This window comes from Lactuca saligna, chromosome 5 (genome assembly GCF_052625555.1).
Source record: "Lactuca saligna cultivar CGN05327 chromosome 5, ASM5262555v1, whole genome shotgun sequence".
NCBI lineage: Eukaryota > Viridiplantae > Streptophyta > Magnoliopsida > Asterales > Asteraceae > Lactuca > Lactuca saligna.
The window spans coordinates 126092707-126108308 of NC_136421.1; positions in this window are offsets into that span (position 1 = coordinate 126092707).

A 15602-nucleotide genomic window follows, 5' to 3' on the forward strand; every position below is an offset into this window, starting at 1 on the left:
GAGTCTATTTTGAGCCTCCATTCCCTTCTCAACATCATTCTCCAATTGTGTTGGTCTTTGTGATCTATTCGAGGCACCACATTTGAGGTGCTAAGGTTCTCGAAAGCTCAAGATCTTCAAGCAACAATCAAGGTAACATTATTACTAGTTTATTTATGTTGATTTTATGTTTTATTGTATGCTAGATTAGGCTTTGCGAGTATTGGACAAATTGTTGCATGTACAAGTAGAAAAACTAGATCCAAGCGTTAGGGTTTGCATGAACACCATAGGAATGTTGTTTTACTCATAACCCAATAGTGGTTAGATTGTTTCTCTTTTGTACTTGATGCATAGATAATTTTTTCAAGCTCAAAATTCAAAAATTCCAGCCTCTAACTGATGGACTCATCGAGTCACCAGATGAAGTTAGTGAATCAGGGCTACTCGGCTAGTCATGTTCTGTGACTCGGCGAGTCGGCTCGTCTGGTGGCTGATTTTTTAGGATTTTTACTAAAATTGAATTGGGATAATTACCAAAAATGATTTTGACTAATAAAACTTGATTTTTTTTCTATATGGTATTGATTATCCTAATTCAATTGAAGGATAATTGTCAAAAATAAGATAATTACTTGTTTTTATAAGATAAATTTAATTATTTGTATTTTTTATTTGAAGTATCTTGTAAAGGAAAGGATTAGGTCAAATTATGTGATAAATATTAATAATAAGATTAATTAATGATTTTTCAAATTTGCTCTAAAAGATGTTTTGAAAATATTCAAAACTTGCCCTCAACTTTTGGAATTTAAATTTTTCATTAAAAGTTTAATTTTGAAATATTTAAATTCTAAACCCTAGAGTTTTTCATGTTTAAAATTCAACCCTTATACTATTATAATATTATAAGATTAATAATATATATATATATATATATGTGTGTGTGTGTGTATGTGTGTGTGTGTATAAGATTAAGCTAGTCTTACTGTTAGTAGGCCTCATTCACAAGGTCGATCTATAAAGGGGGGGGGGGGGGGGGTATAAGGTTGTCATCTATAAAATGGAAGTTTAATGGGTGTCCACTCTTACCCAACGTTTCCTTAATTGGTGGAGAGTCGTTAGCCGAACGGGTAGGATAAGGCAACTAATTCCTCACTAAAAGTATAATGATTATATAAAGTAACTAAATGTTTTTTTTTATAAAAAGTCTCAATCTTAGTTACTTTAGGCAAAATGTGAAATGATTCTATTCCATGAAATTACACTTTGCACCCTTGCCAAGTCATTAGTGGAGCGTGCGTGGATAACCGACACACTAATTTGGAACTAGAAAAGGTGGCAAATGGTAGCTTGATGTTTATCATAGATCAATGGAGCGTGTGTGGCCAACCGACACATTGATTAGGTGATTTGTAACACCGAGAGTACCAAATACATTTGCATGGTTATTCACACCTTGTTTGTGATCCTCGGTATCCCAATCACAAACTAGAAGGGCATATTGAGATTTAAACATGCCATTGAAAAGTTCAATGAATCTCAAAAGAATCTAGAAATTTCAATTCATTTAAAACTTAAAAATCTTTTTTTGTTTCTCATGGTGTAAATTAGTGAATCGTTATTCGATTACCTTCAAATTATTTGCATTTTAGATTACAACATCCCTTTTCTAAATTGTGAATGATTGTGTTGGGTCCTAGCCCTAGTTTCTCATTTGGGTGTATAATTGGGGACTCATATCTAATCAAACTTTGTCTCTTTTTCTTTTTAAATGTCTAATTCAAACACCAACGATTCTAGCTCAACCCCTGCTAGCTCATTCTCACTCACAAATTTGGGTGGGAGGGTGATCTTTGACACGACCTAATTCAATGATTAGATCCGGAACATCTTAATGGTCACCAGCTACGCGGACAAGGAGTATGTTCTTAACAAGAGCTGAAGGAGGTTGACACCAACACTAGTACTTCTGAAGAAATTGTTGCGTTCGAAGCTCACGAGCGAGATGCTCACGGGACCAACACTGGTACTCCTGAAGAAATTGTTGAACTCCAAAAGTCCTATAAGGACTACTACCCCTACGAGATGCATCAAGATTTGATGGATAGGTACCATCAAAGTGTGAGGCAGGAAAGGTATGAGATCATTGCTTCGATGATCACTACCAAGATGAAGGATGGAGAGTCCATCACGGCCCACCTACAGAAAATGCAGAGATGTGTGGACCACTTGTTGAAGTTAAACGATAACTTCGATGAGGAGCTGACCATAGATATCATTCTACACTACTTACCTCCTTGTTACAACTAGTTTCGCATAACCTACCACATGAACAAGGAGGAGGTCACTCTAAGCAAGCTTCAAGGCCTGCTAAGGACTACTGAGAGTAGTCCGGAAAACAAATCTTCTACATCAACTCATGCTGCTACTACCCCCGTCTTGGCTATTAGGCAAGGGAAGGGTAATAAGATGAAGGCTCCTTCTAAGAGCCACAAAGGAAAGTCCCACGATGATACCTTTTCTAGTGGAACCAAGGCCGGTTCCGCTACACCCTCCTCCAACCCAAAGATTGGAGTTTACTCTTTAGTGATTAGTAGTGGGTTTGGTTTAGATTTGAATATTTGTTGATACTCATCAGAAATGACACGAAACATTATTTCTTTTCATGGTTTGTATAAACAAGGTTTTAGGTTTTCATTTCATAATGAAAAAGGTTCTATTAATGCTTTCTTTAATGGTACTTTCTATTTTGAAGCATTGCCCTGTAATGGAATATATTAAACTGTGATTGTTGTAGACAACTTAGGAAATGATGTGTTACATATCGATTCTTCCAATAGTTGGACAAAGCATGTGTTTGGCATTGTCGTCTTGGACATGCCAACAAGAAGCATATAGCCCAACTCCAAAAGTATGTATTGTTGGAGTCATTCGACCTTAGGGACGAAGACGTGTGCGAATCTTATTTTCTTGGAAAGATGACCAAGTCGCCCTTCATTGGTACTTCTGAAAGGGGTGAGGATTTATTGGATCTCATATACATTGATGTTTGTGGGCCCTTTAGATCCACCATAAGGGATGCAAACCACTTCTATGTGACTTTCACCGATGATTGTAGCAGATATGGGTATATCTTCTTAATCAAGCACAAGTCAGAGACCTTTGAAAAGTTCAAAGAGTTTAAGCAAGGAGTGGAGAATCAGCTGGGCAGGAAAATTAAGATGTTCTGGTCTGATCGAGGTGGTGAGTACCTTAGTCTTGAGTTCCATGATTACCTCAAAGAATGCGGAATTGTTTCGCAATTGATGCCACCTAGGACAATGCAGTTGAATGGTGTAGCTGAAAGGCGTAGTCGAACCTTGTTAGACATGGTTCATTCCATTATGAGTCGTGATTTGTTACCTATCTCATTTTGGGGGTATGCCTTAGAGACTACCACCCATATCCTTATCTAGTCCCTACTAAGAAGGTTGCCAAAACACCTCACGATATGTGGACAGGGAAAGATCCCTCATTGGCACATATCAAGGTTTGGGGTTGAGAGGCTTTCATAAGAAGAGAGACTCACGACAAGATTGAACCTCGTAGTGAGCGGTGTATTTTCATCGTCTATCTATAGAAGTCCTTTAGATATCTCTTCTATAGACTGAGTGAAAATGTTGTCTTCATTGGCTATCCAGAGAAGTTCTTTTGATCTTGAAGATCTTCAAGAGTCAAGAAATGAAGGAACCTCTAACGTTGGTGTTCAACCCGAGGAGGAAACTTATGTTGAACCGATAGACAAGTCCTTACCTCTTCGACATTCTAGTAGATTTGTTCCACCTCTGTTGTATGGTTTTCATATAACAAGTGAAGGTGATATGTTTATTAGTGATAACACACAACTAAATTTGGATGTACCTAACAGCTACAAGGAAGCCATGGCAGGCCTAGAATCTGCGAAATGAAAAGAGGCCATGGACAACGATATTCAGTCCATGTATAACAATCAAGTGTTGAACTTGGTTGACAATGTACCAGGTTGTAAGATGGTCAGGTGCAAATGGATCTTCTAGAAGAAGAATGACATGGACGGGAAAGTGCACACGTATAAGGCGCGAGTGTTTGTGAAGGGATTTACTCAAACTCCCGGAGTTGACTATGATGAGACCTTCTCCAGGAATTTGAGAGAAGCCCTTTTCAACAGAACCCGAATAGACTTAATCTTGGCTACCGGAGAAAAGGTCTTATCATAATCCACTCCAGGAATTTGAGAGAAGCCCTTTGCAACCAGTCTAGCCTTATAAGTGTGTACTTTACCATCCATGTCGGTCTTCTTCTTGAAGACCCATTTGCACCCTACAGTCTTTCGACCTAGTACATTCTCAACCAAGTTCCAAACTTGATTGTCATACATGGATTGTATCTCGCTATCCATAGCCTCTTTCCATTTGGCAGACTCGGGGCCCGCCATGGCTTCCTCGTAGCTGTTAGGGTCATCTTGACTTACTAGTGTCTCATCACTAATAAGTGTCTCACCTTCTGCAGTAATATGGAATCCATAGTAATGCTCAGGTGCACTCCTAACTCTCGTGGAACGCCTCAGAGGTACAGATTCGTCAATTGGCTCAACAGGAGTTTCCTCCTCAAGTTGAGGGCTAGAGTTTGAAGTTCCTTCACCACTTGACTCTTGAATTTCTTCAAGATCAACTTGCCTCCCACTGTCTCCTTGGCTTATAAACTCTCTTTCTCGAAAGACTCCTCTTCTTGCTACAAAGACCACATTGTCACTAGGTCTGTAGAAGAGGTAACCAAAGGATTGCTGTGGGTAGCCGATGAAAATACACCTCTCGCTTCGGGGTTCGAGCTTATCATGAGTCTCGCGTCTCACGAAAGCCTCGCATCCCCAAATCTTGACGTGGTCTAGTTTAGGTACTTTACCAGTCCACATCTCGTGAGGAGTTTTGGCAACTTTCTTTGTAGGGACTAGATTAAGGATATGGGCGGCAGTCTCTAAGGCATACCCCCATAATGAGATTGGTAGCGAAGCTTGACTCATCATGGAACGAACCATGTCCAACAAGGTTCGATTACGCCTCTCAGCCACACCATTCAACTGCGGTGTCCTGGGAGGTGTCAATTGTGAGACAATCCCACATTCCTTTAGATAGTCGAGGAACTCTGAACTAAGATACTCACCACCTCGATCGGATCGAAGCATCTTAATGTTCCTGCCCAATTGATTCTCGACTTCCTGTTTAAACTCCTTAAACTTCTCGAAAGTCTCTGACTTATGCTTGATTAAGTAGACATATCCATATCTACTGTAATCATCAATAAAAGTCAAATAATAACGATTAGCATCTCTTGTGGCATGTTTGAATGGTCCACACACATCCGTGTGTATAAGGTCCAACAAACCTTCACCCCTTTCACACGAGCCTGTGAAGGGTGACTTTGTCATTTTTCCAAGTAAACATGATTCACAACTATCATTTGACTTTAGGTCAAACGACTCCAAGACTCCATCCTTTTGGAGTTGGCCTATGCGTTTCTTGCTTATATGTCCAAGACGACAATGCCATAATGATGCTTTATCCAAGTTATTATTATTAGTAGAATCAATACACAAAACATTATTTCCTAAGTTATCTACAATAGATACAGCTTCATACACACCATCACAAGGTAATGCTTTAAAATACAGTACATTATTAAAGAAAGCATTAATCGAACCAACTTCATTATCAAACGAAAAGGTGAAACCTTGTTTGTACAATGCATGAAAGGAAATAATATTTCTTGCCATTTCTGGCGAATAACAACATTTATTCAAATCTAAATTTAACCCACTACTTAGCGATAAAGTATAAACTCCAATCTTGGTGACAGGTGTAACTTTCCTATTCCCCATGATTAAGTTTATTCTTCCTTGCTCCACATTCTCACTTCTTCCTAGTCCCTGCAAGTCACAACAAATATGAATACCGCAACCGGTATCAAGGACCCAAGATTTCGAATGGGGTGAGTTATTAGAAATGATAGTGTAAATACCTGCATGGTTGGGTTTGACTTTCCCATCCTTCACATCTTGCTGGTACTTTGGGCAGTTCCGCTTCCAATGAGCTTTTTCATGGCAATAGAAGCATTCAGCCTCTTTTGGGTCAGAAGAAGGAGTAATGAAACCTTTCTTGGTTCCACTTGAAGAAGAGCCATCAAGGGTCCGAGCCTTGGTACCCTTCGAAGATCTCTTTCTCTTCCTCCCTCGACTTTGCCCGATTTCCAAGACCGGAGTTGAGTCTGGAGTAGGAGTGATAGCAACCGACTTCCCCTTAAGACCTGTTTCTGCGGTCTTGAGAAGTCCCTGAAGTTTGCTGAGGGTGACCTCTTCCTTGTTCATGTGATATGTCATGCGGAATTGATCATAGCACGATGGTAAGGACTGCAAAATGATATCTATTGCAAGCTCCTCAGGGAAGTTCACATTGAGCTTCAGCAAACAATCCACATACCTTTGCATTTTCTGCATGTGGCTCATGACGGACTCTCCGTCCTTCATCATGGTTGTTATCATGGAGCAGATGACTTCGTACCTCTCTTGTCATGCACTTTGATGGTATCTTTCCATCAAATCTTGGTGCATTTCATAAGGGTAGAAATCTTCATAAGACTTTTGGAGTTCAGCTGTCATGGTGTCTAACATGATGCAAGCCACCTTGGTTGCATCTCTTTCATGAGTATGAAAGTCAGCGATCTCCTGGGGAGTTGCAGTGGACTCGTCAATTTCCTTAAGCTCCTTGTCAAGGACATATTCTTTGTCCTCGTAGCGGGTAATCATCCTGATGTTTCTGATCCACTTATTGAAGTTGGATCCATCAAAGGTGACTTTCCCACACAGACTCATAAGAGTAAAGGATCCATTAGGATTCGAGCCAGAAGCATTATTTGAAGACATCTGAAAAAGAAGAACAAGTTTAGTTTAGATTTAAGAGAGTCCTTAATAAAACACCCAAATGCAATATTAAGGCTAGGATCCAATCACAATATAATATAACTTAGAAGAGGTATGCCGTAATCTAAGCTATACCATATTTGAAAGGTAGGTGAATGACGATTCACCAATTTCCACCACGAAAACCGAAATATTAGATATTTAGTTTTTATTGGTTTTTTTAGAAATTCCTAGATTCTTTGAGATCCAATGAACTTTTCAAAGGCATGTTTCAATCTCGAGAGTGCCCTCCAGGTTTTGTGACTGGGATGCCGATGATCACAAAACGAGGTGTGAAGTAACCATGCAAATCACTTGGTACCCTTAAAGTTTATCACTCAATCAATGTGCCGGTAAACCACACACGCTCCACCGATACTATAATAAACCTTAAGTCACCCTTTACCTACCTTGTTAAGTCCAAGTTAGTGTGCCGGTTAACCACACACGCTCCACCAACAACTTAGACAAAGTGTAAAGTGTAATTTCATGGATTAGCACCTTATTCACATTTTTCCTAAAGTAACTAAGATTGGGAATTTAATAAACATTTAGTTACTTTATTATATTCATCATACTTTGAATGAGAATTTATAAGTCCTTGTCTTACCCGTTCGGCTAACGACCCTCCACCAGTCAAGCAAGCGGTGGGTGAGAATATTCACCCATTAAGTCACCATTTTATAGGCAACAACCTTATACCCACCTTATAGACCGGCTTCGTGAATGAGGCGTACTAGCGGTAAGACAACTTTATTCTTATACATATATATATAATTATTAAATTATCATAATATAAGTATAAGGGTTGAATTTTAACTTTTAAAATTCTAGGGGTTGGAACTTAAAGTTTTAACTTAACTTTACTTGTTCCAGAACTTGAGGGCAAGTTTTGTAACTTTCAAAACTTTTCATTTCTTGTAACTTATGAGTTTAATAGAGTAATAAAATGAAGACTCTTCATTTTTCTAACTCTTGTGTTTTCTTAATGGTTTTAACTCAAGTGTGACTCTTGGTTTTCCATAACTTAAGGATAAGTTATGGACTCCATTAAAACACATTATGATCAAGAATTAAACTACCAAATAGGTTACAAATAATTCCTATGATCATCTAAAACATCATAAGAACAAGAACATGAATATGAACACAATCAAAAATTACATAAAACTTTGTAATATTGATAACTAGTTTTTGTAAATGAATTAGCAAAGACATTACACCACCAAAAACAAGTTTTCAATTATCAAAACAGTTTAGGGTAATGTTTCTAATTCATTTTCCAGCAACTGAATCGAAATTCTGCACTCATTCGACCCTACTCGCCGAGTGCATAAACTGACTCGCCGAGTTGGTTGAAGATACTCATGGACTCGACGAGTCCCCCCTATAGACTCGACGAGTCCATTCGCAGACAGCAAGATTTCCGATTCTGTTTTCAACTTTTAAGCACAAATAAGAACAAACAAACCTGGCTCTGATACCACTGATGGGTTTTGAGCATTCTAACACTTCCTAAGTGTACATGCAACCCTAATAACCTTGGATCTATGTTTGTCTAATTGTCATGCAAAGTTGAATTCCAAGGTTATATTCCTATCTAGCATACATGGGAACAATTTTAACATAAAGTATAGATAGTATAACTTACCTTGTTGTTGTTTGTGTTCCTTGAAACCTTGTGAGCCTAGCACCCCAAGTGTGATGCCTCCAATGCTTCACACAACACCAAATGCTCTTGGAAGAACTTATGAGAGAATACTCACTTCTCAAAATCGGCCAAGCCCTCTTGATTCTAAGTGTAGCCGATTTTGGGTAGAGAATATGTTACTTATATAGTGTTGACACATCTAGGGTTAAACCCTAATGTGTCATGACTCTTCATTTCCATGACCCATGGGTTTGTAACTCCCATGGAGCATCCATGGAGCATCCTATGGGTGGAACCCAACTTGATAGTCCATGGAGCCTTTTAGCCCACTATACAAGATATGGATGATTTACATAATCAACCCATATATTTAATTAGTTATCTTTTTGATCACTTAATTAATTCTAAATTAATTCTTGATCAAACTAATCAAATAATATTATTAATATATTAGAACTTATAATATATTAATAATCTCCAAGTGTTATTTCTCTCATTTAGTCTATCCAATTGCATGGTGCCATGCAACCCAAATGGACCATGCCGGGTCGGGTCAAGTACATACCAGAATAGTTATGGACTTAGACACCTTATCCAACATTAACAATATCAGCAACATCAGGAGAGGCCTTCCAACAAGTAGAAGCAGATTCATTAACTGCCTTGGTGGATTTATCAATAGAGTCGGTGTATTGCCCAATGCCAGTTTCCACAAAAGCCTTAAGTATAACACCACTATAGGCCTTGTTATCAGCAAGCAATTTGTCCAACTTTTCATTTATACTCTCCAAGTGTTGGCTAGTGATTAGAGCCTCATCATCATCATCAGTGGGAAGCCTATAAGGATTGAAGTAAGTGGAGTCATACTCATCGTTAGCACCACTGAGAGTGGCACCGGAATCAGTTGAATGTGTAGGTCAAAGAGGTTTAATAATCACTGGAGGTTCGGTTTTAGTAAGTGCCCCCGTATCAGATACATTGACTCTTACTGTCGGTTCAGGAATAGTAGTGGTGGTGTATTAGGAAATTATAGGAGGTGGTAAGGTGGTGGTAGGAATAGAAATGGAAGAAACTGGTGGTGGTGGTGATGGAAAAGAGGCTGTTGGTTGTGATGTGGTAACAACCGAAACTGGAACTTTTGGTTTCAGTGATAGAGGTGGGGTTGGAAGTTTGTGAGAAGGAGATTCGGTTGGAGTGGGAGATCTTGGTGGAGTATTACCTCTTGGGGATTCTTGATGAGTTTCCTCTTCCTCATCATCTTCTTGATTGTCAGAGCTAGGAGGAGTTGGATTCTTTGATCTCTTTGCCATCTTTTTAATTTTCTTTGGCTTAGAAGAAGCCCCTTTCTTAGACTTTCACTTCTTCGACTTAGAAGGCTTAGATAGATCCTCCTCTGTTGTCTCCTTCTTGAGGATAACTCTTTTTTCCTCAGTTGTTGTGCTTGTCTACTGCATCCAGGCAGCCTGTTGCTCCAGAGATAGGACTCTCGGCTCCTTTGGAGGAAGTTTACGATAATAGGCCATTACTTGACTTTCATCTGTGACACAACGATACATGGACTCCGGAATAGAGCCATAGTGTGGAAACTTCGTTGGATCATAAAGAATGATCTTCTTGGTATGAAACGTGGCAATCGACGCGATTAGGGCATCTTTCATCACTGGAACAACCAAAGTGTCAATAGCCCACCTTGTGATAAGAGTCCAGAACCTTCCATAAGAAATTTCCGAATGCCGAGTAGAAGCATTGAGGCTCTGCAAAACTTGAGACCAGATAATGGACCCATAATCAAGATTTAGACCATTGTAAATACCATAGAGAATGGTCAGAAAACCCATGCTACTGCCATCAGATTCAGCACTTCGCTCCGCCAAACATTTAATAAGAAGAGTAACTAGCCTGTTCCACTGAGACGGTAGACACGACTTCTTGACCATTGTAATGGTGGTCAGCACATCTGTATAACCCATCTCATAAAGCATCGAGAACAATTGCGCGGTGGTGATGAAGTCGGGTGAGATGACAGAGGAATCCACAACAAGATGTAGTAATGAACAAAACCTCCCTTTGGAAATAGACGCCTTTTGGAATGGATTTGAAAGTAGATGCGTTCTTTGTTCTTTTCATATGTTGCAGTAGAATAAACTTGGGATATGAGTGACATTGGAACAGCTTCAACCTAGGTTAGGGCTAGAACCAACAAGAAATACTTCAAACACTCAACAATGTGTAACATATATGAATCATACAAGAACGGATTAAGTTCGATGATCATATTTTGAAGTAGTCTAATCATGAGGGGATGAAGAAGTCGCCATTGTTGATTGAAGAAGGAAGATGAACAGTTTAATTCTCCTTTTCAATTGAGAAACTTTGTTGCTGGTAGAAGACAAATAATCGTCGAAACCCTTTATATACCGTCTCCAGGAGAGAGAAAAATCATGACGATAATAACCTGATCAACCGAACATCAATTCTTAATATAAGACCGAGCATTGGAAGAAGTACTTGTGAGACTGATGTGGTGTGTTGAACAAGTAGGTAGGATATATTTTATAATGACAAAAGATTTTGTAGAAATCTCAAAAACAAAAATAAATTTGATCTTTATGGGAAGAAAAGCCTTGGTGTTAGACAAATTCATAAAAGACCTCGCAAAGAAAAAGATATTTCAGTAGGTAACCAGTAAGATCTTGAATATAATAATTCACCGTCAATTCATTATAGGTGTTGAATTTTGGGTTTCACTCAGCATGTGGTATTCATATCTAAGATCATAAACACAGATTTGTTGTAACCATAAACCTCAGTGGTAAGAACCGAGAGTCTCAAGGGTTACAGTTGTGAACCGAAAGTGAATGGAGAATGGAAAGAGGATGGTGAAAGAACCAAAAGTACCTTCTGCTATAAAAACATGACAAAGCAGAAAAACTCTTAACTCATATGAGAAGAGTAAGGTAGATCTAGACCGAGTGGATAATAACAGCCTGATTGGGAAGAAACGATAGGTATTGATCGAATCATTAAGGCCTTACTCTAAGTCTTAGAGGCTTTGGTCAACATACAGCAGCATGCTTCTAGGGACCCTTAACTAGTTCATAAAAGAATCATCATACCTGCCCCAGCTCCGAACTCTGTTGCACTGGTATACTTGGAACCTATTGAAAAGAATGAACAAACACACACACACCACACAAATAAAACAAAAAAAAACAAAACAAAACAAAAAAATATTTTTGGATTTTTGAGGTTTTCTAAAAATTAATAAATAAATATTTTTAGATTTTTGAAGTTTTCTGAAAAATAAAAAATAAAAATAGAAAATAATAGAGATATACATAATATACAACCGAAACCTTAGTGTTATTGAATGAAGCAAAACAGACCAAGCGATCAGTTCATTTTGGTTCCGTAAAATACCAGAACTGAAATAGACCGAGCGGTCGGTTCATTTCGCTTCTCGGAAATTATGGAGCCGAAATAGACTGAGCGCTCACTCCATTTCGCCTGTCTAATTTTAATGCAAGATTCGAGGATTCGGTACCGATTCTGCTTCCATAATTCCCAGACCTTGTAAAATATTATTAAAACATGCTTCAGGTAAGGCTTTAGTGAATATGTCAGCCAATTGATCAGAGGATCGAACAAAATGCACTTCCACGTTTCCATCTTCTACAAGATCCTTGATGAAATGATACCTAAGTGCAATATGCATAGTTTTTGAATGTTGTACTGGATTGTGACAAATCCTTATTGTACTCTCCGAGTCACAATGGAGAGGAATCTTCTTCATGTTCAGCCCGTAATCTTTCAGTTTACTTTAAATCCATATAACTTGAGAAGTACAAGATGTTGCAGCTATATATTCTGCTTTTGCTATTGAAAGTGACACACAGGTTTGCTTTCTGGACTGCCAGCTAACAAGTTTTCTGTCAAGTAATTGGCATAGAATAAAAGCTTCGGGTTGTCACATCTATGTCAGAAGAATCAGAGATCAAGAAACAAAGTGTTGGAAAATGAGTATGACTATGTTCAATGTAATTTTCCACACGATATCTTGAGAATGGAGGACTATAAAATCCTTTATCTAAATGACATGTCAGAGTTCGACAGCGGATTTTGAGAGATAAGATTTCTAATCGGATATTGAAGTTGTACTTGTAATTATAGTTATTAGACTTATCCAAGTGGGAGATTGTTAGATTAGTGTCTAAGCCCATAACTATATTTGGTATGTACTTTACCCGGTTGTAGCATTTTCCTTTTGGGTTTTTTTACCAGAGAAACTTGACTGGATGAGTAATGGAAAAAGAGGTTATTATGATTTATTAATATATTATATGAATAATATATTAAAAGATAAATCATATTTGTTTAATTAATATTGGTCAAGAATTAATTAAGAATTAATCTTGTGATGAAAAGAGATTAATTAAATTGTGGGGACTGAAATTGTAATTATAAGATAATTGGAATTTGGGTTGTGAATTCCATAAGCAATGGATGGATAAAAACTTATGGGAGCCCATAAGGATTTCGTCAAAGGGGCTTGATTCTGGAAGATTCCTTTGGGCTTCTTAGGGCTTAAGCAGACAGGTTAGGGATTAGACTGAAACCCTAATTCTATAGCAATATAAAGACCCCTTTGGCATCCAAAAATCGGCAGTTGAACCCTAGAGATCATAGAGTCATTTTTGAGCCTCCATTCCCTTCTCTCCATCATTCTCCAATTTCTTTGGTGTTTGTGATCTATTAGAGGCACATCATTTGAGGTGCTAAGGTTCTCAAAAGCTCAAGATCTTCAAGCAACAGTCAAGGTAACATTCTTACTAGTTTATTTATGTTGATTTTAAGTTTTATTGTATGTTAGATTAGGGTTTGCAAGTCTTGGACAAATTGTTGCATATACAAGTAGAAAAACTAGATCCAAGCATTAGGGTTTGCATGAACACCATAGGATTGTTGTTTTTCTCATAACCAAACACTTCCATGGTCATAAAGTTTGCACCTTTATGCCATGGAACCCCTCCTGTATCCCAGATCTTAAATATAAGTCACTTAGGATGTCTAAATCCGAAAACCAAGGTTCTTGAACCAAAACCCTCATAAAAAGGAAGTAAATAGATCTAAGAAAAGAATGATCAAGTTAGAGACTTGATTACCAAAAAATGTAGCAAACAGAGTGTAGCTTCTTGATCTACTCCTGCCTCGTGGGCCTTTTATCTTCTTCATCTTTCAAAAAGCTTAAAAAATGCACAAAGATCACTCAAAATGGCTAACACACTCAAGGAAATCTCTAGGGTTTCATGGATTAGGGTTTGGGACAAGGAGGCTGTAAATGAGGCCAAGGGGTGGCGGTTAAGATGTTTAAATAGGGTGCAAAACCCCTAAATCAAGGTTTCACTCTGGCTGAGCTACTCATCGAGTCAGGGCTCATGACTCACCGAGTAGATAGCTCACACCCCGCGTATATTTTGCCCTCTACTCGGCAAGTTAGGGCCACTAACTTGTCGGTTCCTTCTTTTAAAATAAATAAATAAATGAGTTAAATGCATACCAGGAACCATGCGTTACACTACCTATCATAAAAAAAATCCATGTGCTCATAAACTAAAGATTTTAGGTCAAATTAGTATCTAGAGTTACAGCGGCCTTACCACAACTAGACCTAGAATGTGCAACTAAGTTTTATTATGGTCCAACTGACACACGACTAAACTTGGTCCGGTAGTTGGCAAAATAAACGCATAAGGATTTTGGATTGGTGACTTAGATCGATTTACACTACTTAAGGATCTTTGGATTGTTCTATTTACATTAATTAAGGATCGTTGGAATGAGTACTTAGATCGAGGTACACTACTTGAGGATTGGACACTTAGCTTGAGGATTCCTGGATTGAAGGTCTAGAGTTATATATCTGATATATTTCACATAGGGAGTCACTAGAACACTGGTGTTATCTACTACATACTTATAATTGGGTATTATTTCTGTTTTTTGATTCTCACACCATCTCTCGTAAACATCTGCCATATTTTATGTCATATGTAGGAACATCGAAGAATCATGGTTGATGTGTGAATTTGGATCACAGTTTCGTTACCGAAGGAGGATCAGGTAGTGCCTCATTCCTAAGTAGACGATCGTACCCCAGAGGATCCATTACCACCTTCACCCATGTTAGAGGAGGATGATCCCTATGAGTAGGAAAAGCCCTATTAAGAGGTGAATGACGATGGAGCAGCCAATAGTTCACCTTACCCAGACTCCTCCAGAGATGACTCTTGCAGCATCCCAAAAAAACAATCCAAAATTTTCATTTTTAATTTAAATAAAATAGTATTCCAAAACATTATGTATCCAACCCAAATGAAAATAAGTGTATCAAACATCATATGAATCAGAGTAATGTCCCAAAAGCAGAAACCATGTGGTGTGTGCAATGCAATCATCTCGAGCACTTCCCCTTGGAAACTGAAGTACCTGAGACATAAAATGAAAACCGTAAGTAAAAAGCTCAGTGGGTTCCCTAAGATACCGCATACCAAACATAAAACACATAATGGGGCCGCCCAAAGAGTATAACAGGCCACGACCTAACTTGCATAATAGGCCCCGCCCGCATATAGTAATCTAATATAACAGATCAGGGGTCGGCATTAATGCCTTCAACCCGATAAGCATGGTGAGGAAAGTCACCTCGCACTACTGAGTCACACGGAAATCCATGGCTACTAGACCGACAAATCCCTAAGCTATCAATAACCAAAAACACCCAATTAACCATTAGAGTCCAAACTCTAACACTCGGTTTTAGATTTGCTTCGTTGCTTGGGGTTACGGCCCAACTATCAGTTTTCTTAAGGCTTAGAGCTTTAGGAAAGAAAGGATTTGGCCCATTCTGGATGTGGGTGTCATAGTATAAGTGATCCAACTGTTTTATTGTGTCTTCGGAGGCCAAAGGTATAACCGTAATTGGATATCTCAATCTTTTTA